Source organism: Sciurus carolinensis, chromosome 11 (assembly GCF_902686445.1).
Source record: "Sciurus carolinensis chromosome 11, mSciCar1.2, whole genome shotgun sequence".
NCBI lineage: Eukaryota > Metazoa > Chordata > Mammalia > Rodentia > Sciuridae > Sciurus > Sciurus carolinensis.
Window position 1 is genome coordinate 115776002 of NC_062223.1, and position 20995 is coordinate 115796996.

Sequence of the window (20995 nt, forward strand, 5' to 3'; positions counted from 1 at the left end):
ACTCAGAGCCAAGAAGACAGATGTAAAATGGAGGCAGAGGTGTCAAGCTTTTATCCCGCTTTTAGTGACCTATCAAGCATCTATAGGCATATGCAGGCCCAAGGAAACATTCAGTGCTTCTGACTCTTGAAAAGCAGGCTCTAAATCCTTGTTACAAAGTCTCTAAAACCCACCAGGTAAAAGAAAGTGAAAGAGATGACAAAAACAGAGCAGGAATGTCTTTAAATTTCTGGAAGATCAAAAGTGAATGCATAGTGACAACTAAGTTAATAGAACAGAGAAAGTTTAAATGGACCAGCCTGCAGAGGGAGGTGTCCGCCCCTTCCCCGTCTGCACCTTCAGAATGGTAAGCGCCATGCCATCTCACGACTCCCACCGCTCGCCCCATACTGCAGGCAGGATTCTTCTTTGGAAAAGCTGAATGCCCTGGGAGAATAGGGGGCAGTACTGATTTGGCGGGGTGTCCTCTAAAAAAGTCACCTCTTTCTTTTCTTATACTGTGAAACCGAGGGGTCAATGGGGCCCACTCATGTCCACAGAATTGACAATCAGTTTTTCTTAAGCCATGCTCTTAAATAAGGACATTCCGACATGTCAAGAATGTTGCCACCATGAAGGCCACACAAGCAAATAGGAAAGGCAAAAAAAAAAAGGAATTCAGAAGAAGCAGAGACAAGGTTGGGAATAAGGAAAAAAAAAACAAAAACAAAAACAAAACTTCAAAATGTCCTTAGAGATAAAAGCAGATATTTCACCTAAGCAAAAGCAGGAAAAGGTAGGTAGGTAAAGAGATGATAGATAGATAGATAGATAGATAGATAGATAGATAGATAGATATTAGATATAAATAAAGATCTAGACTATCACACAATAATGGTCAAAGCACAGAGAAAGCTCTTGTCTATTAAAAATGATGGCAAAAATTCAAAATTCACTAAAAGGTTTGAAAGATAAAATAGACAAAATTTCCCCAAAAGTGGAACAGAAAGAGAGCAAATAAGAGACAGAGAAAGACAGATAATGGCAGAGAAAATGAGAACATTAAAGTATCAGTTCAGGAGGTTGGTCATTTGACCGTTAGGAATTCTAGAAAGGTTCAGAGAAAATGGAGGGGATAATTATCAAAGAAATAATAGAAGAAAATTTCCCAGAACTGAGAGATGTTGGTCTGCAGATTGAAAGGGCCGTTAAAGGTCTAAGTTATGTGATCATGACACTTCAGACACGGGAGACGAGAGGTTCCTAAAAGCCTCAGAAAGGGGTCGGAACAGAGCCACACTCTACTGATGGCAAGTTTCCCTGGGGAAAAAAAAAGTAAGCTACAGATTATTTAATACATTTGCTCATGTGGCAAATAAGGTTGATAGGGATTTTCCAGTTCTGTGAAATCACAAGAAAAATGATGAGAGGTGCATAGGAGAGAAAGCAAGCCAGAAATGAGGGGACACATACAGTGTACAAGAAAGGGAGCGTGATTATTGTACTGTAAGGGTCTCAGGAGCAAACAGCTTTACTTATTATTGTGTAAGAATAGAATCTTCATTTAATTTTTTTAAAACTAATTTTTAGTTGCCAATGGACCTTTATTTTACTTATTTATACGTGGTGCTGAGAATCGAACCCAGTGCCTCACACATGCTAGGTAAGTGCTCTACCACTGAGCTACAACCCCGGCCCTCATTTAATTTTTTACAGCATTATATTGAGTATATGTTGGAAAGGAAGGTAAAGCTACCAGCTAAGATTTGTGCCATAATAGGAAGTCAGTAGATAGGATCAAGAATTGTTCTGTCACAAAATAGAGTGGGGAAAGAGGGAGAGAGAAAGAGAGAGAGAGAGAGAGAGAGAGAGAGAGAGAGAGAGAGAGAGAGAGAGAGAGAAGTGAACAGTGGTTGTGTCTCTTTTGTGGTATTAACTGAGAGGTATCTAAGGGCACTTCCTGGGGTAACAGCTAAGTTCTGATTTTGGTGGTGGTTTAGTAACATAGTTATGTGCATTTTTCTGAACTCATCAATTGGTACACTCAAGACCTGCATACTCTACCTCATGTAAAATTTGCCTCAAAAGGGAAAAAAAGAGAAAGGAACCATAAGTAAATAATGAACTCTAATGATATGCATGGTGAAACATTTAGAGATGAAATGTATTCATAATTACAACTTACTTTGAAATGCACCAAAAATAAGATGAATGGATGGTGGATGGATGGATGGATGGTTGAATAAATAGGAGGATGGAAAAGCAGAAAGATATATGATCAAATACATACATCAAAATATTAATTATAGAATTTGAGCAGCAGATGTATGGGTATTCACTGCAAATTTTTTCAACTTTTCTATGTACTTGAAATTTTTTATAAGAAAATATAGAGAGAAATAAAGTAGAAATATAAGTATGATATTTAAGTGAAGTGACCTAACTGCCAGGAGAAATATCCAAGAGTCGGAAGTGTTGTCTCTTAGAAGGTGAAAAGAGATGTGATCAGGTTCTGATGGGTTTTGTGCAAAACCTCATGACATTTAATTTTTAAATTCTGTATATAAATCACTTTGGTTTAAAAAGAACTTAAAAAAGGAAAGAGGACCCATTTATTGATATGTGTATTAAATTATGAAAGGTATTTGCACAAAAGTGGAGGATTTCATAATTTGGGAGTTGCTATGAAAAACAGGATTGAGGTGTCACAGCAGTAAGATGTGTGCCAGGTCCCTCTGTTGTGAGTTCTGAAAGGCATCTCTGAGGAGGGACAGTTGGATTCAGGCAAAGAGTAGAAGAATCAGAGATTCCCAAGGTGTGAACCAAGGGAAGGTCAGTGGATTGAGGTGTAAGGAGGAGGAGAAGGAGAAGCAGTAACAGCAGCAGCAGCAGCAGCAGCAGGAGGAGGAGGAGGAGGAGGAGGAGGAGGAAGATGGTGTTGCATATATCTCCATGTTCCAGGTAGACAGCCCCCAGTGACCAGTGGAGCTCAGACTCCTGAGCTGTTCGCTTGTTGTAATTGCTACTCTTTTGTTGTCTTCCAATTTTGCTTTGTTTTTATAAAATCTGTGCTCTGAAAATCCAGGCTCTTATCTGTATGCCAAATTAAAAAGGTTGGAGAAGGGACAGGAAGACCTTACTGTGGTACTGGAGGAAGGGATTCCCAGGGAAAGAGCCCTCTCCCTGCCCCTCCAGCTGCACCCTCTTCCAGGTCTCCTCTTCACTGAACCTGGGAAGTCCTGCCATTTATTTTAACAAGGAAGATCCACTGCTAACTGTTGCCTCATGCATTCTCACTCATGGTAAGAAGACTCGTCGCCTGAGTGGGTATTAGATCCAAGAAAGTCAGTCCCCTAGCCATGAACAAGACTGAGGTCCAGCACTTCGTAAGGTTCTTTCTCCTCCGCAGGAGAGGATGAAGTTAAGGTTGGAGACAGAGCATCCTGGTTCGGAGGGAAAGGGTAGAAAAGAGAAGTGTGGGAGACAAAGAGAGAACCTTCTAGTCAGGAAAGGAGGGGACTGAGGCAATCTGGGGTCCTCCAGAAATGCTGGGAACAGAGACAGGAGATGCCATAGCAGGCTTCAGGGATGCCCAGAGTCTGGGCAGCTGGATGAGAGACAGCCATGCACCTCTGGGTGGCAGGTGCCTGCCCCTGGTGACAGTGAATGGTACCAAGCAGGGACACCCAGGGCTCTGGCACAGAGCCGGCAGCTGCCACTGTTAGAGGTTTTTATGCTAATGCTACTTGTCAAGCCGTCAGCTCTCAGGGCAGCTGAACTTGACAGGGAAGCAGCTGGGTCCCCTGGGTTTTGCTTCCCCTGAGCATCTCCCAGGTTCTCGGAGATGTCCAGCACAGGCTCAGAGCTGACTTCCCAGGAGGACTACATGGGCAGGAAGGGGATACTGGTTGAGGATTTGGGGGCTACAAAGTGGGGAGGGGACCATTGATCCTCCCATAGGCTTCACTCCAGGAAGTTCCATCCTCCTCTAAAAACCCACCCATTCAGAAGTGGGGCCTCAGCAGCTAGGATGGATCGTACAACTGGTTTACCTGGTGGGAAGATCTTAAGCAGCTTTCTGTTCCTATACTGTAATACCTGAGATAATTAACTGGTAAAGAGAAAAGGTTTATTTTGGCTCACAGTTTTGGAAGTCCCAGTCCAAGACATGGTGGACCATTGCTCTGGACCTCTGGTGGGCATGCTGGATAGCAATGACAGGGATTGTGTAGTGGAACAAACTACCCATCTCATGGCCAGGAAGCAGAGGAGAGGAAAAGAAAGGGGCTGGAGTCTCATCATCATCTTTGAGGGTGAACCACTAATAACCTAGGAACTTCCCATGCGGTCTTGCCTCCTAACGATCCACAGCACCCAATAGCAGCTCCTCGGGGACCAAGCCTTGAACATATACACCTTGGGAGTCCTCAACTTCCAAACTATCACAGAAGGGAATGGCGAATTCATTCCAGATCACAAGATCAGTCCCAGAGGCCCTGCCTAGGGTAGAGGGAGGGCATAGGGCATAGAGACAGAGACCTGGGCCCTCATCATGTTTGTGTCACTCTTACCATGTGGTCATGTGCAAGTGACTTTACCTCTGTGGCTTTAACTTCTAACTGTGTGCGGTAAGCCAGGGTGGCAATAGTCTAGATGCATTCATCTACTGAATTCAGTGAATATTTTCCAAGTGCCAAGCCCCCTGTTAAGTGGTCCAAAGATGAATTGGAGTCAGTACAGACACTGCCATCAGACAAATGGCATTCTCACAAGGAGATGGGTACCCTTCAGGTCTAAAGGTTCAGGATTTGCGGGGAGATAACTAGAGAAGATGCTAGAAGGGGATAATGATCTCACCCAGCCAACACTGGACAGTGGCAGCTGGGTCTGAGGCCTGTGAGGTTCCTGTAAAGGACCCTCAAAGCTGTGTGGCAGACAGGATCTGTGGGCAAATCCACTTTCTGCCTTTTTTCCTCTAGAGGTCGGGAGCACCAGTGGCCTGGCAAAGCACTGAACTTGAGTCTGGAGACAAAGTGCCATTCCCAGGTCTGTTCCTGAGGATACTTCCTGTCTGAGTTTGTTCTTCTTGCAATGGGTTCCATCCATCCTGAGGATGAGCTGCTTCTAAATGCAGAGGACCGTCCTGACACTTCCTAGGAAGTCACCCAACCCAGAGTCCCCAGGGTGGAAGAGGGAGCCAGCTTGCCATCATCAGGGGGGCCCTCAGGAATGCCTCCTACCTCGCTGCCCACCCTCCTTTCGAAGATGTGTGGGGAGTTTCCTGTAATTGGTTTATAGACGGTTCACTCAGCATTGTGTCTGGCCATAAAATATACTCACTTAATAGTCTCCAAGGAGTCACGAGGCCTTCCAGGCTATAACTCCAAGCCCCAGCTCCTCCTGCTTGGCCTGACACCTTGTTTGGTGAATCTGATTTGATTTTGATCTTAAATCTGCCCTAAATGCCTCAGAGGGGTAGCCCCAGGGAGGGGATGGGAGTGAGGAGAGGAGGGTGGTTGCTGAGAATTATGACTTGGGACCATTAGGAAGAGATGACCGCTCAGCACAGCCTTTTCTAAATCACCCCAGGGAGACTATGGCTGCATGCACTGCAGGCTGGGCTGGCAGGCAGGGGCAGCGGGAGGGTGGAAATGTGGGAACTCTCTCTCTGGCCTGGGTCTCTACCAGGCTTCAGGGCTCCAGCTCTCTGAGTGGGGCTTCCGGTGGCTGCTGTGCCCTGGGAATTCTCTCAAACTTGCCCAGTAGTGCTTTCTCACAGGACTCTGAGAAGTAGGTCCCCAAAGGTAGCATATGATAGGGGATGGGCACCCCATGGTGAAGGAGTAAAAAGTGTAGGGATTATGGTCATTCTGAGAGGGGAAGAGACTTGTGCACACATCTGGTTCTCTAGGATGGGCAAAGAAAATGGCAGAGTTGGGGTGCTGCTGGCGCCCTCTCCCAGCAGACTAGCCCACACCAATTGCTGGCCAGAGGGGAGGTCCCTAGTCACATCTATTTGCAGAGTCTGGAATAGAGCCCTTCTCCAGGGACCCTTCTTCATACATCAGGGGTCTTCTCTCATACCAGCTCCTCCATGCAAGCCTTCCTAGGTTGTTGGAAAATGGACGCCTCCTGCCTCTCATTTCTCTTTGCCTGGTCAGCAGACAGTCTAGGGCAATGGTGGAGGGCCAAACTCTGAAGTCAGACCTTCTAGATCTGAAGTTAAATTCCGCCACTTAATTTTGTGACCTTGGACAAGGACCCTCACCTCCCTGTGCCTCAGTTTCCTTAGCAATAAAATGCAGGATAATGAGAGTGCACTTCTCTCAGGGTCATTGTGAGAATTACATATGCAGAGATCTCAGAGCAGGAGCTGGTGCACAGTAGGAAAATAATCCATGCAAGCTGTTGCTCACCTCTGGTTAGTATTACAGAGTAGGGGGCAGCGGGCAATGGCCAGGACAGGTTCAGGAAGTATACTGAATGGTTACTTTCCACTGGACCACAAGAATGAGTGAATGCATGCATGAATGGATATCACTGAGCACGACAGCATGGGGATACAAAGACCCCCAAGGCACTCTTCTTTTCACACAGTGCTTACACTCTAGAGAGAATGATTCATGTCCAGATCAAAGGTGACCACCAGCACTATAGTAGCACTGAGAGAGGAGTAAGCAGGTATCTGAAGCTAGGTACTGCCAGACACCCCTCTCCTAACATCAGAGCCCTTTAGGAAGCACCAGGGGAGGCTGATGTCCATGAGAGTCCCATGTTAAACATCAGCATATCACAATTTACTGAATTTACTGTCAATTAACCCTTCTAAGCCTTGACTTACAGTTAAGATTTCCTAGGACACTTTGATCCCAGAGTATTGTTAACCAAAGGATCATTTTGTGTTAGAGGCTAAGAATTCAAAAAAGTCACACAGCTCAGGTTTCATTTATTTACTTATTTATTAGAACTGGGGAGAGGCTCTAGAAACCAACATGGCCTCTCATTTTATAGAAAGGAAAACTAAAGCTCAGAGAGATGAAATGGCTTTTCAGTTTACTGAGCCTCTCTCCCCAATGTGTTCCTTTAAAGCTTGCCACTGTGTCCCTATACTCATCGTTGAGGGGGAGGGACAGGGATCTGCTTCCCAGTTTGGGGGACCTGGAAGGATAAAATGGCTTATCCAAAGCTATACCTAGATCCGAGGCAGAACTAGCCTGACCAGGGTCTTGACCCCACCTTTCCTATTGTTGGGAAATCCTGATCCTAGGCACCCAAAACCTGTGGGAGGTAGTAGGGTGCAGGCAGATGCTCTGGGTCAGAGGGAGGAGAGCCAAGCTCCTCTGCCATACGCCTTCCACCAGCCCTTTGTCAGCTGCTCCTCTGCAGGACACAGCACAGCCTCAGAAGGAGCCTCGAGTGCCAGGGAGCCTCCAAGCCAGTATCAAGAGGATTTTCATGAACACAACTGTCTATGTCTGGGCAGCCATGTGGAAAGTTGCAATATAACCCACTGATGTCATGTGGCAGGGGAAACGATTTCCAGAGCAGCCGCGCTGCTCTTTCCAACCTCTGTGTGGAAGAGAAACCCAGACAGGCTTCTGGAAGAAAGAGAAAGGGGGAAAAACAAAAAAACAAAAAAAACCACTCCAACAATTGCAGATAAAACCCTGGTTCTGAGGGCTCTGAGGGAGGGTGGGAAGGAGTTGGGAGTCGCTGGGGTGGTGCTGTGCCAGGGTTCCTGGGGTGGTGGGGAGCCACCCTCTAGAGCTCCACTCTGAGGAGCAAGGTGCGGGCAGCTGAACTGGAGGTGCTGGACCAGCTTCCAGTTTCACCCAACTTTCCCTACGGTCCAACACCTCAGATTCCCAGACTTCAGAAATCACTGGGGTGTTCCTCTTGCTCAGGCAGGTTTTATTCCTACCTTTGATAAGACACTTGCTCTCCTGGTCTTTAAGGAATTCAGCTTTCTGATTTCTGCAGCCCATTATACCAGCCATTCTGGGATTACATCTGAAGTGCAAGCAAATCCATCCTGATGCGGTTGAAGCATAGACCCAGGCCTCAGAGAGGCAGGACCCCGCGGCAGAGCGCGGAGAGGCCCGGGTGGGGACAATGCCCCTTTTCTGTTGGTGTCCTGTGGGGTGTCACCTCACTACTCCCCTGGCTGGCAGATCATAGCTGGGTGGTGGAATCTCTCTGGGCTGCAGTTTACTTATTTTTTTTTTAAATGTTTGGGAACAAATGATAAAATTCCATTTAGTTCGAAAAGTCTATTTTTTTATGACTATTTATATGTAAGGGGCAGCAGGGTAATGTAAGTTACATGAAAGATGTTTTATAGCTTTATTAATGTATCTCGGGGTGTCTAAATTCTGAAAGTTGTCAGTCTAATCACAGAAAACTTGGAAACCAAAATTAAGCACTGCAAAAGCAGTTTCCCAAACAACCCAGAGACAATCTTCATTAACCTGCAGGGGGTTGTCGCTGTTGTTTGTTAATCATTATTTTAGTTGTACATATTTATGGGCCTATTATTTTTTTTCTGAACGTGTTATTTTAAGTCTTAAGTCTTTGCCTATCTATATACTCTTTAAAGAAAATATAATAATATTCTACAGTCTGTATTGTAGTCATTTTGGAGTGCATTCTAAGTGTTTGCTTATACCAGTATTCTTCTACAAAATGGCATTTTATTATTTATACATTTTTCTCATGATTTTTAATATTAAAGCAAATCACAAAGAAATACAAATGGTCAATTAATGTTTAGAACATTCAACCTTAATAATAATCAAAGACAAGGAATGAGATATTATTTTTACATATCAGATTAACATAGATTTTTTTAAAAGCTGACAAGATCTAGTTGTTACCTAATGAAGAAATGGATGATCTTTTGCATAGCTGGAGGGTAAGAACCTATCTAACTGGAAGACAATTTTATGTATCAAAATATAAGATATGTCTGATTGTTCATTTAATAATTTTATTCATAATAATTTACCCTATGGAGGTAATTGCCTAAAAAGGAAAATATCTAAGTACAAGAATTTGAAGCATTCTTTATAATATCAAAATTTTAGTGACAACCTAAATATCAATCAATAGGTGTTGCAGTTTAGATATGAGGTGTGCCCTAAAAGTTCATATGTGAGACAATGCAAGAATTTTCAGAGGTAAAATGATCAGATCATTAGAGGTATGACCTAATCAGTGGTTTAATTTGCTGATATGGATCAACTAGGCAGTAACTGTAGGTTACTGGGCTGGAGGGTGTAGGTCACAGGAGTGAGGAGATGCCTTTGGGGTTTATATTTCATTCCTGGTAAACAGAGCATCCTTCCTTCCTTTCCTTCCTTTCTTTCCTTTCCTTCCTCCCTCCCTACTTTCTTTCCTTCTTTCTTTCTTTCTTTTTTTCTTCTTCCTTCCTTTCCCTCCTCCCTTCCCCCCCTCCCTCCTTGCCATGTCCTGAGCCGCATTCCTCTTCTATGCCCTTCCTCCATGATGTTCTGCCTCACCTCAAGCCCAGAGCTATGGAGTCAGTGATCATGGACTGAACCTTTGAAACCATGAGCCAAAATAAAAATTTCCACCTCTACATTGTTCTTGTCAGGTCTATTGGTCATGGTGATGAAAAAGGTAACTAAAACTAACAGAAGAGTTAAGAAAAGCACGAGACATACGAACAGCAAAATAGTATGCAATCATTAAAAATGATAATGTAGCTTTATAGTTATTGACTTGGAAAGATGTCTTTGACATTTTGTGGAACAAAAGAAAAAAATCAGACAACAAAACAGCAGGCAAAGTCTTAACCCATTTATGTAAAGTCATATGTACAAATCTGTATGTCTTAACCGAATGAAATGCCTGAAGCATTGCTGACTTCAGATAGGAGGGGCTTAAAGGTTGCAATCTGGTTAGAACAGGGGGTCGGGGAGGGGAACTGGTTTGGGTTCTTTTGTAGTGGCATTTGCTAACCAACCATCAGATTTATTTTTTCTCAGAATATATGCTCATTTGGGACAGAAGGAAGGGACACTGATGCAGATTAGGAACACCTCCATCTGCCGACAGGTGTTGACCAAAATGTTAATAATGATTATCTCTTAGAGGTGGGATTTGGGATGTTTTAACTCCTGCTTTGAAATTCTGGTTATTATTTAAATATTTCACAAAATAATTTTGTAATATTTGTTATTTCGGAAGACTCACACGTGCCAGGGTTTTTGTTTTCTGATATCCCGAGAGCTTGGATTTCTGTGTCCTGCCTGTCAACCCTGCAATCTGGCGTAAGTCCCTCACCTTGCTGTTTTCCTTCCTCTGAGAACGTTCGTCCTCTCCTGCTGGGTTTGGAGTATCCAGGTAGGTGCAAGCCCATAGGAATCTATCTACGTTCTCAGATTCTGCCTGCATGGCGTGCCCCACGCTGGCTCCCGCCATCATCAGAGGAATGTTCAAAACACGTCTGCCTGGGCTGCCGGAAGCACCTCCTAGGTTTTGTTCCTCTGCCACCCTTTCCTCACATCTGCCCTTTGGACTGATTCTACCACTGAGCTCCCAGCAGACATGGAAATCCTGCCATCAACTCCACCCCTGACCTCAGCTCTGTTAATCCTAGCAATACCCCACATGGCTTCTGACCTTGACCTTGTTTTATCTTTCATCTTTGGCTTTGCTACTCTCTGGCAGTTTCAGGACACTCCTGATATGAGCATGTTTTATCCTACCTGGTCTAACAGTTCAAAAGACATCTACTGATTGATCATTATGTGCAAGACCCCCAGCCGGGTGTGTGCATGGAAACCATGAATTCAGATCCCTACCCTGTCAGAGGAGCCTGAGGGATAGTCAGTATGATGGTAGCCAACCCAGTAGGCACTGCCACGTACTATTTTAAATGCTTTGTATGTATTATCTGATTTAACCTTCATTCTAACCCCATGCAGTGAGCGCTGTTATACCCATTTAAAAGACTAGGAAACTGGACATAGAGAATAACTTTTCCAAGTGACAGAAAGTAGGGAGCTAATCAGGAATCAGAACCTATGTAATCTGGCTCCAGAGGTATCGAGTCTTAAACACTACATTCTATGGAAAAACAAAATGGAACCCTCTGCTGGGTCCTGTGATGGACATTTACACAAAGAGCTGCGGAATCTCAACACATTGAGTCATGAGGTCTCTGACTAGGACCCTTGACCTTTCACATGAGAACAGGACATGCACCAGCTTCCTCTGCACTGCTGTCCTGCCTAATAGAGGGCCTGCAACCCCCTGAGCTGGACTGGCCCAGACCCTGCTCCACACCTCCTCAGACACAATGGGTCCAGAATCTGGTCCACACCCCAGGGTGGGATGCATACAGACACAGCTGGCCTTGGAGCTGTCCCACTGGGCCCTGGACTTCCTCTCCACCCTCCACGAGCACCCCAGTTGGAAAAAGGACTGATGAACATGTCCCTGCAGTTCTTCTGCTTCCATCAGTAGCCATGCTTTCTGCAATAAAGGTGTTCCAGAAAATCTTTGTCTGAACAAAATGTTTGCAAATTGAATCCCATTTAGAATATATTGGAACTGTCAGTCGATGATACCATAGCATTAACTCAGCATTGAGTTCTTCTTATGTACCAGGAACTTCACTTGTAATAACCATTTAATTCTTGAACAGCTCTGTAAGGTGTGTACCATTTCATTATCCCCATATAACCAGTGAAGAAACTAAGTCCAAAGAAGCTAACAGACTTGCTCAAGGTCACACAGCTAACTTCTGGCCCGGCACTCAGTCCCCAATAGTCACTCTGGTGTTTCTTCTTAAAAGAATACTCAGTGACTTTCTAGGCAAACAGTCTGAGATGAAAGTTTTCTAAACTTCAATTCAGGTTTTGCCAAAAGAAAAGAGACCTCATTTTCTCGGCTCAAACCTCAGCCACCAGTTTCAATTAAAAAAAAAACAAAAACAAAAACAAAAAAACTAGGTGCTGTATGGAATAGGCAGGGATTGGAGAGGGTTCTCACCACTGTCGACCATAAGGGGGCGCTCTAAAGATGCCCCTACCTCCATCCCCAATCTGCAAGCTAGCGCACGCGCAGGTGGGCTCTCACGTGTGCCTTTCTGGTCCCCTCTGGTACTGCCTGCTTTGACCAGGCCAGCTGCTTAGGCCCTCTGGAACTGAGTCACTAGGAGCCTGGGCAGTGGAGAGAAAGGAAGCTGAATAAATGCAGCTAATACTATATCTATGATATGCAGCTTTGGTCGTAATAAACACTGCAGCTGAATATTCCCGCGGGGCCTTCCTAATGGAGGAGATGGATACACTCCAGAGCAACCCCAGGGGTTTTACACGCAGCTCTGACTAAACTCCCTATAAAATCAATCCCGCCTTTTCACCAGTTGTGACAGGGTGTTCTAATATTAATCCACTTTCCTTGTCAGTCAGTCCCCCACCCTCAAAGGCTTTAATGATCTTTAGCCAGGCATAATAAACACTACACATTGAAGCAGAGAATGCTGGGCCCAGGGAGTCTAGGGAGCTGCTGCCCCTCACCACAGCCACTCTGAGGTTCAAGAGGAACAAAGGGGATCCTCTCAGACCCTTGAGCATCCTTCTTTTGCAGCAGGATAGACTATGGAACAGCTGCCAGACCTGGCCAGCCAGCTGGATGGAGGGTGCAGGGCCAGCCCTGGGCCCCCACCTCACAAGCTGCCCAAAGCCCTTTGCAGGACTCCAGCTGCTGCCAATGCGGGCAGGCCCCGTGGATGCTGATTGTTCCCGGCAGCCGTGTTTCTGCAGCTCTGCCTCTTACTCCTATCTCTTGGGCATCTTCTTTTGTGCTTCTGACAGCTCCCTTCTCTCTAGAGGGAAGCTGGGTCTGGAGGGAGGATACTAGCAGCCAAGGGAAGAACTGGAGGTTTCTGGGGCTCATTCCTAGGAGCTCATCCTTCCCGCTGCCTGTCATTCTCATCACCCCCAAAGCAGCTTGCCCAGACCTCGTACCCTCCCTCACCTCCCTTGCTCTTCTCTTGCTCCCTCCTGCCCTGACCCCTCCAAGTCCCCTGGAACCCCAATAAGGGGTAGACCCAGGGCCAGAACAGAGAGGCAGGCAGAGAGAAAGATGAGCAGATAGCTGGAGGCAGAGACCAAGATAGGACCCTTGCGGGAGGAGAAGGTGGGAGGATGAGGAGGATCTGGTCCAGAAAGCTTCATCCTTCTACGTCCACATCCATCTCTGAGTCTTCAAGGCCCAGTTAAGTGTTCACGTGAGCCAAGCAGGGGCCCTGTGCTGGCTTCGGGAAGGCTCTGAGGGCTACTCTCTCACACAGGAAGCAGCTCAAGAGGCTGCCGTATAAGCTGCCTGGCAGCTTCTTCCTGAACCTCCCAGCAAACTCCCCCAGGCGACAGCAAGCTCAGAGCCTTGAGTCTGGCCTCTGACTTCAGGAAAAAAAACCCAAATGGCCAGAGATGTTTAATGCAGAACAGTGGCCCGCAGAGATCAGCAGATCAGCAGGGCCCAGGGGCCTCCCTGGTGTGTGCAAACTCCCCTGCGGCCCTGATGGCCCTCGAGATCTTGGCAAAGCTTGGAAGAGAGAAGTCATTTCACTCTTTCAATAAAATTTAACTTTTTCACTTTATAAGCAAACATAATTTACCTAAGAAAAATATGGATAATCAATAGAAAAAAGAAGAAGGGGAGGCCAGACCCTGCATCAACCCGTGACAATATTTGAATGCATTTTCTTCCAACATATTTTTTTTTTCTTTACAGTACTGAATTAGGACTTTGCCCTTGGACTTGTACCCGAAACCTGTACAGGGTCTTTTGCATGCGGGGGACCCTGTATGGGGTAAGGAAAGATTCTAGCTCATGACTTATTGGGGTGACAGGACATTATGCTTGTACCTCCCTTTGCTCAACTATATAAAGAAGATGATAATGATACTGATGTCAGGAGATTGTAAAGATTTCTGTATGCAAAGTGCTAGAACCTTGCCTGACATATAGTAAGCATGAAGTAAATGTGTTGGCACTATCCCTGATAACATCACTATAATTTATGTTCTGTCTTCCCCATGAGGAATGAGGGATAGGAACTGCTCCACCCTTTCCCCAGCAACTGTACTTCCCTGGGGATAGCCTAAGCACCCAGCTGTATAACCAACAGACAGGACAGGATGTCACTCTGGGAGGACAGAGTTAAGCATCGCCAATCTAGGACTCTTGTCTTTGCCAGGGTGGGAAGGAAGGAAACCTGGCTCCCAACCCCTCTGTGAGCTCTTTCCATTTTCATGCTGGTGCTCCATGACAAGTAGCTCCTCGAACTGATCTATGCCCCTGTAGAGATCATGTATTCAACACCTCCCTCTTTTCCACTTAGCCAGCCCAGGTTGCAGATTGCTCGCAAGGCTGCAATCCAGGGGGCGGATGCCTATCAGTCCAGTTTTCATATAGCCCTTAGCACTTTACAACTGAAAGTATCCAAATATCAGAACATCCTGGGAAGGAACCCTCGAGATCCCCAATAGCTGACAATAACAGTAGCTCCTATTTATTTGGCACTTATGTGTGTCCAGTCCTTTACTAACTGCCTTTCATATTTTATCTCATTTAGTCCTCACAAGACTGTGTGGTAGAAATGACCATTACCCCAATTCACAAGTGAAATCATGCCTCAAATTGATCGAGTCATCTGTCCAGGACTGACCCTGCTACATCTCTCACCTAGGTGACTTGAACTTAACTATGGGGAGACTGTCCTTTGTTCTGAGAATTGTCATTGTAGACCCTTCCATTTTCTGCAGCTCTTCTCTGAGGGGAAGACTGATGCCTTTGTTAACCTGAATGCCAATTTTAAAAATGTTTATTTAGATCATGTCACCTAGGTGTATCTCTTACCTGGGACATAAGAAAAGACACATGAGAAGAAGAAACTGAGGCCCACTAAGAAGAGTAAGTCACTTTCCATGGTCACATGGCTAGAAAGTCACAGAACTAGAACCAGAGCCTAAGTCCCTCCAATCTCATCTTTCTAGCACATCTGGCTGCTCTTCTGTCTCTTCCCAGAGGGCTGAGACCAGAAACCAGTCTCCACGCTTCTCCGGTCGGTATTTGGCACACAGTGCCCAGAAGAGTTCAGAGCACACAATAGGTGCTCATTCAATCCCAGGTGGTGAATTAATGTCAACTCCCTGCAGGAGAGGTTGCAGCACACACTGGGTCTTAGATCCACATTTCCCTTGTCACCTTATGCAAGACACTGAGCTCATGTGAAGCTGTTTCTATTGCCGACCTGACCCCACCTGGCACCTGAACTCTGGAAAGCCACGTCTCCTTTTTCCCTCCCCATCTTCTCCACCAAGCCCACCTCCTCCTTCTCTTCTCCCTTCCTCCTCTTCCTTCTAAGAACATTGCATATTCCTAACCCAAGATGGTGTCCCTCGAGAAGTTAACATTGTACAAAAGAATCCCATGGGACCTGCCTAGTTTCTCTCCTTTTACAGGTTGGGGACTTCTACCCAGCCTGAGTTGTCCCTGGGACCACAGGCTACCGGCAGGTGGCTTAGACAGGCCTCCTCTAGCAGTGGCATGTCTGGGTGGTGGTAACTATGCATTTTTTATCGAGTAAGTGAGTTAATGGGCATGTAAAACATACACAACTTGTCAGCCTGTTAGCTGCTGTATTGCCACTGCGGCTCGCCTGCCTCGGGCTCAACTAAATTGCTCATCCGCTCACTCTCTTCCTCCCTCTCTCCTTCCTTCCTTCCTTGGTTGCGTTTATTTTCCCTGTCTCTTCTCCCACCCTGTATGTCCCTCCCTCCACACAGCTACAGGATTTTTTAGAACATTTTTATTTATTTATTTTTAATTATTTCCTGGGAAGCCAGTTCCAGAGACATCTCTGTCATGGAAGCTCATATGCCTTTGCTGACTTAATGCTTTTTCTTCTATCCCTGCCCAGGAGGTCAAGGTTCAAGGACAGCAGCAGCCCAGAGCACTTCACCCTGGGGAAAGAGGATGCATGTAACTTGAGAGCAGTTGCCAATGTGGACATGATCATCTGTGTGGACACATGCTCAGCTGTACATATGTGCTTGACTGCCCAGGTTGGCAGATACCCTAGCGGTATGCACCCACATGCCACAGCCTGTAGCTGCACACATATACACCATGCAGACATAATCTGCGTGCACATGCACAGCAGCCTCATCTGCATGTGTAGATAGACATCAGTGTACACAAAATCCACGTTCATATGAGTGATCCTGAATATTTACACTTGAAAGGACTTACAGCTGCATGCACATCCCTCAGTGCATCCCCCCTGTATCTCCCGAGATGCATTCTTTCTCAAGTCTGCAAACATACTTCTCATACACACTTTCAATGGCATGGCTCTTTATGCACACCATGTGTGCATGCCCCGTATGGCCCACATCAGTACCCATTCCCCTTAAATAACGCATCGCCAAAGGTCAGTATTTCTGTACATTCCTATGCATTTGCACCTTCAGTGCTGAATTAACGCTTGCAATCCTACACATGCCCTCACAGCTGCCCACTCCTATATGCACACACCCGTCATTTACATATACCACCAATAGTCAAAGCCTCACTGAACATTTCCAGTGTGCATGCACCTCTAGCAGGCCATGACTGCATGTGCACACCCGAGATGAACTCAGTCTCAACCAGTCATGGCTGCAGTGACCACAGGCCCAAGTCTGCATGTGCAACCCCATGCACACACTCCCTGTGTACATCCCCCAAGTCCCTGTATCTGCTACATACTCACATAAACCATTCCTCCCACCAGCCTATGCATAGGTATTTAAGGTAGATGTCAGGTACATTTGTACACACCTCATGAACACATGCACTCTCTATCTTACTATACCTTTTATATCCCCTATTTTTATGTATGTCCCATGTAAATATCCCACAATATTTTATTGTCTGAGTAGTCACATCATATATACAAAACCCACAGTCTGACCGCATGATCATACTTCAACATCTTCCTGTCTATATGTGTATCTCAAATGTACACCCTAAAAGCCCTATTCCACATGTGCATGCATATATGCCCTGAAATAATTTCATGTCTGCTTACATACACCCTAATGCAAACCTGCCATCTCCATATGCAAACACAATAACAATCACATATAATTCTCTCTAATATCCCATGACTGTATTGAATATCCATCCTCAATTCAGTTTAACCCATTAATTCCTGAGTTTTCAATTCCATGAATATTTCAACAAAATTGACACAGATACATTAAAATAGGTTGGAATTCATAATCCAGAATTTATAGATCTCTTGTATATTTTTTCATATATATGTGTGAAACATATATGTGTGTGTATTCACCTATTATTTTTCTCAAAACATAGTAATTTCTAAAAACATAATATTTATTTCAAAACATACCATTAGGGGTATATTTGTTACTCAGTTTAAGTTTTTATAAATGTCCCACATCTGAGACAACAGGACTTAATGGGCTTATTAAACCAAGCAAAGCAATTAAGCCTAACCTAAACTATTGCACCCTTACTAAGACTCAAACCCTGTGCAGAGTTCTGGAAATAAGCAGATAAAGAAGAACAGCCCTCACCCTCCATGAGTTCCCTGCCTCAGAAGAGAAACATGCAAGCAGGCAGACCCTACAGCAGAGGAAAGTGAGCTCTGTAACAGAAGTCTACACACGCAAACACCTTCAGAAGCTCCAAATGGACTGGAACATTCTACGTGCACATTTAGATGCACAAATGGACACAGTATAGTCATATTCACACTTATCCCCACTCTGTGCACAACCACCCTCAACTGTAGCTGTGATCACTTACTTCACTTAGACCTGGTGGCTCAAAGTATCCCCCATCAGTCTTCTCCTCAAATAACAGCAGAGCCACCACTAGGGCCAGACATTCACCAGTGACCACTGTCAATGCTTGCATGAAATCGCCTTGCTCAGGTCACATCCTGGGTACCCAGTTCAGCAGAGACAGGCCCTCAAGTGCAGGAGTAGTGGTCCAGCTTCATTCTCGCCTGACCTTGCACAAGGCACAGGTCTCATGGTTGACCTACTTCTCTCTGCCTCCTACAGAGGCTGCTATCGCCATAAAGGACCCAAGGGCTCTTCTTTGCTCACTCCTTGCTGGGATAGTTGGCACTAAAAGTTCTCTGATAAGATGATTTTCAAGTTTAAATTCCTAAAACTTTAATGTCTGTAGGAGCAAACTATCGCCTGTAGATCAAATATGACCCACCACCTGTATTTGAAAATAAAGTTTTATTGGAACATAGTCACATTCAATTTTCTATATAATATCTATGGTTGCTTTAGTACCATAAGGACAGAATTCAGTAATTAGAATGGAGACCATAAATATTTATTCCCTGACCCTTTGTAGAGAAAGCTTGCCAACACTGCACAGTGTGGGAGGATGTAGGTCCACTCTGGTCAAAACAAAATCTTATAACTGAAGAGGTTTATGGAGAAACTTGGATTCTCCAAGGTAGAAGAGAAGGAAAACAAAGGAATTCAAGCCAGGTCTCTAAGTCACATCACAAATATTTATTGAATGCCTCCTTCTTGCCATAACTGTTGGACACTGGGGTATAGCAGTGAACAAAACCTAGCTCGCACCCTCCTCAAGTGTACAAGCCATGGGGGACACTAACCTATGGCTCACACATGTCACTCTACAGTGAGAACTGTGGTGGGAAGAGGAAATGGGATCTGTTGATGCCAGGAAAAGAAATTTTAGATGTAGTTTGATGGTTTGAACCCAAATATATAAGGGAATGACATGGTAGAGGGATTGGACAGCTCTTTGGACACCCCAAGGTGTCTCCCAGGACCAATAAATCCCAGGTATCACAGGTGATTCTGGCTCAATGTGAGAATGAGCTTTCACCCTCAACCTTGCCCTCTGATGGACTTGATCCACACTATTGAAAAAGGAACATCATCATTAGGGACAGATAGAGGGAAATGATGTTTGGTACTGTTCTACACAACCTGAGAGGTCCTTCTGCTTCCAAGAAGCTAGGAGCCCCCCCCCACTGCCTCTCAAGATGGCAGCAGGCTAATCTCCAGCATCCCCTGCTCCCCTGTGGCAGATATAGGGACAATCTCTTCCGACCTCACTCAGTTGACCATGAATAGCACTTTTACAGAGTGCTGTGTCCACCATTTCTCTGATCATTATGGCTCATGCATTAAACCCTCCTAGCCCAAAAGTATGTTTCCATACCAGCGCTCTCCTGCAAAGACCCTCAGACCCTCCTCCTCCTCTTGTCACATTGATCTTCAACCTCCTTCCTCTTGGCTCTCTCCTCAGTTCCAGACTTTTTCCATCATCATACTAAGCCTTTCAGATCCTCTCCTATCCAGTTCCTCAGCCACAGGGTCATGCCTCATTCCATCTTGCCAAGGGCTCAGAGAACATCAAAGCTCTGCACAGGATCCTTGGTGCTCATTCCTTGTTCACTCCATGCCACCAGAGGCTGAGCTTCAAGGTCTAGAAACCAAGAACACAGGAGAAAGCAAGGGAAATGAGAAGCTGATAGGAAAAAGAAAGGCAAGACCCAGAAGGGAAAAAAGGAGGGAGATAAACTTCAAAACAGACACAGGGGTGAGTAGAGAGAGCCTTAGGAAGTCTGTGTTTAAGTGGTCTGATGATTAAAGTAACAGTGTTTGGTGGGAAAGCCCACCTTTCAAAATCCCCGCTGGTGGTGAGGCATAAAAACCTGAACAGCAAATATTTACTTGGAATTAACACGGAGCAGATTCCATCAAGCAACCACGGGACTGTTTCCAGAGTCTTACCTTAATGTCTTGTGTGGCATGAGGGCTCAGGCGGGCACTAGACCTGGTGTAATATGCTAAACAAATCTAATGGTGTGCTTTATTTCCCCCCTCAGCAGAACTCTTAATTATGTATCTTGCAAATGCACAGAGAAAACGGATTAGCCACGGCAGCTGTTTGCTGTAGAGCAGCACCCTCCCCAGAAACCATTGCAAGAAGACCATGATCCAGCCCCCAGGCTGGGCCAGGGAACCAGCAACAGTCCGGGAAGAGCAATGGTACAGGCTGTTACAAGATTGGAATCTCCAGCCAGATGTCAGCTTCCTGGAATCCAGTGGGAGAGGCAGGACATGAGTTAAAGGGCACGTGGTAGCCAGGTCCAGGCCAGTTCTGTGGCTGCATGGGCTGAGGCAGGCTCCCCCCGGGCAGGGCTAAAACCCTCACCTGTGCCAAATGCCAATGTGTGATTTGACGGGGTGACTCGCTACTGCTCCCTTAGCACCTTCTAGCAAGTTACAGGAGCCCCGGTGTCATCTTACCTGTCACCTAGCAGAGCTGTGGGATGGCCTGGGATCCATTAGGGAAGAGCAGTCAGGAAAGTTCAGAACCTTGGGTTTTAACCAGAGAAGCCAAGTCAATAGACAGACAGCAAGAAAAGGTGACATAAGGATGTGAGGTATTAGGGCAGAAACCCATTTTGAAGCAATGGTGCAGGGGCTGTACAAAAGAGAAACGTACTGCAGACGGGCAGACCCGGACATGAGCCCCACTCATGCAGAGGAGTAAGTGCCACTGAGAACATCTCTCCTCTGGACTCAGGTTAGAAGTATTTGTGTGCATGTGTGTGCACGTGCAAGGAAGTTCATTGAAGACCACGAGCCTAGGACATAAAGACCCTTCTCAGCAATGCCTATCATTGAGGGCAGGAGGATATCAAGCAGGCACAGAAGTTAGCCTGCTTTAACAAACTGGATCCTAGATTTCACACTAGGATCTGGGTTTGAGTCCCATTCTACAACTCACTACCAGTTCTCATACATAACCTTTCTGGGTCTCAGCATCTCCTTCTGTCTTAGCATATAAAAATTCAGCACGATGTGTCAAACTTGACAAAAATTACATTGAATCTGAATATGTTGAGTAATCTTTTTACTTATAAGGATTTGGGGTTTTACCTCTCCAAAGACTGTAGGAA